Source organism: Penaeus monodon, chromosome 33, assembly GCF_015228065.2.
Source record: "Penaeus monodon isolate SGIC_2016 chromosome 33, NSTDA_Pmon_1, whole genome shotgun sequence".
Taxonomy (NCBI): domain Eukaryota; kingdom Metazoa; phylum Arthropoda; class Malacostraca; order Decapoda; family Penaeidae; genus Penaeus; species Penaeus monodon.
Genome location: NC_051418.1, coordinates 35,450,500 through 35,452,784, shown reverse-complemented (window position 1 = coordinate 35,452,784; position 2,285 = coordinate 35,450,500).

Below are 2,285 nucleotides of genomic sequence, written 5' to 3'. Positions count from 1 at the left end.
GCACGGAAGATGTGGATATTTGAAGTTTTCCAGCATATGACAAGAACATAAATCCTTTTAATGCAAATTTTTGGTTGTAACCAACATTACTTATCTGTTTGTCTCTTGTTCCATTTTCTTGCTTATAAAAATACTATATACCTGGTTTAAGTACTTGCTGTATTAGTTTTGATATTGGATTTAATTTCTGCTGATTGTCTGTACTCATTTTCCGTAAGAGTAAATCCCAGTGCAGTTTCAGAAATGTACCTTTGTATGTTTAAATGCATTTTTCAGACTTTACCTCAGTATTGCAATACAGGGTATTCTGTGGTGTTTAGCTGAATTTTCTTTGTGGTCTAGTTGAAATCATACTATTTGTTAGAAGCTTTCTATGTTGTCTGCTTGTTGGTTAGCAGAAAATGGCCTATAAAAGACAAGAACGTAGTTGAGCTGTAGAAAAATTATGCAAACAATAACAGTGCAATGTCTATGTAGATCTGTATGTTTAGATTTTGTAGCAATTTTGTGCTGGTGTTCTGTAAAACTAAACAGCAGAAGTGATAAACTAGGAATAGAGGACACAAAAAGCACTGGCCCGCATATGCAAATTTATCTGGATTATCAACACAGGCTTATCTGTAGGTAAGGGAAGGGAAAAAATGAAATGCACGTTTTTCTGGGCCGTCTGAGATTTTCTAATCAGTGTTGCTTTCGTGTGTCTGTAAATGAACGAAATACAAATAGTATAGTAATTCAGATTGGAGAGTCTGTTACAGTTTTTATTGTACAAGACGTTTGTTACTAAATTAACCTTATTTAATATGTCAATGAATTTAGAGATTTTAATATGCAGTATCAGTGTGATTGGCAGCACCATTCTGAAAATACTGTACACTGAGCAATAGTGGTGAATTGATTAGCAATTGCTGCACATTGCTGTGTTCACTAAATATATAAAATACATAAACCTCTTCTATGGTGCTTCTGAAGTATTTAATAGCAATAAGAGTAATATGTATGGGTTGAACCTCCCTGATCTGGAATTCTACTATTCAGCAGATTCTGTTGTTCGGCAGAATTTTTGTTGGCCTGATGGCTATTTGTGGCCACTGGTGCTAGTACTATAAGGTTTGGCACTTTGTTTACATCTTTTACTTATGGTTGCCTAGGTTTCCTGTGATATTTCATTTGTTATTACCCTGTGACCACAACCAAGTGACCATTGAAATACTGTGTGCCCCAAATGATATTAATTGTAGAGATGTAAATAGTGTGTTTTGGTACCGTATTTCTATGGTTCAGATATTTCTGTAGTACAGCAGCAGTCGCGTCTTGATGAGTGGGCTGGATTCGGGAGGTTCAACAAGTATGACAATATAATGCTAGTCATGTTACGGTTGCTCAGCTTTAGGTAGCAGTTTGTTATTCTGATATGTTATGTGTAAATCTTCTACCAAAAATCACAGCTGTATATTCTTTTTTATATCAAGGCAAAATGCATTTGAGATCGTTGATTACTGGCTGAATGTATGCTGGTATAACTTTCACAATCAGTCTGTCAGTAATCTTATGATAATCATTACCAGCTTGTCAACCAAAGACCACCAGCCTCTCAAGCACATTTTGGTCTCAGTGGAAAATAACCAGAGTATAATTTGTGAATGAAAGGGAAAAAAGAAAAAATATTGTATATTGGATGATGATATTGTTGATTTTTCAATTGTTTTAAAAGGTTACAAAGAACAAAGATGGTTTTAGGGGGCTAGATAAGTAAACATAATTTGACACAGTATTTCCAAATGGAAATTACAAAGGACAAAGATGAGGGAAAGTTATATAGAAAGACTGCTGATAGAAAAGGAAGGTTGAGGCATGACTAGGCAGGTGAAAAGCAAATAAAGGAAGATCTGAAAAGTGGCAAAAGACTGTATAGAGGAAAGAGGGGGAAAAGTTAGATCTTAAAAAACTAAGATTGGTATATAGGTGATTAAGATTTGTAGAAGGGAGGATACAGCAAAGTTGAGAAAAAATAGAAATAAATAAAAGTAAAAACAGAAAACAGGTAAATGTTAAATTCAATAAGTAACGAAAGGGGGAATCTACGAAGAGAAAATATATACCCCAAAAAATACAATGATTAAGTAAATCAACAAGAGAGTGCCTATGATACTGAAAGCTGGGGAAACTGAATCAATGTTTATGTGATAACGAACTATTATTATATCTAAAGGGCCCCTCAGTAATATCCTTTCTGTTTCTTGTTTTGGCCACAGTATGCCAATTCCCTTGTGTTTTTGAGTGTC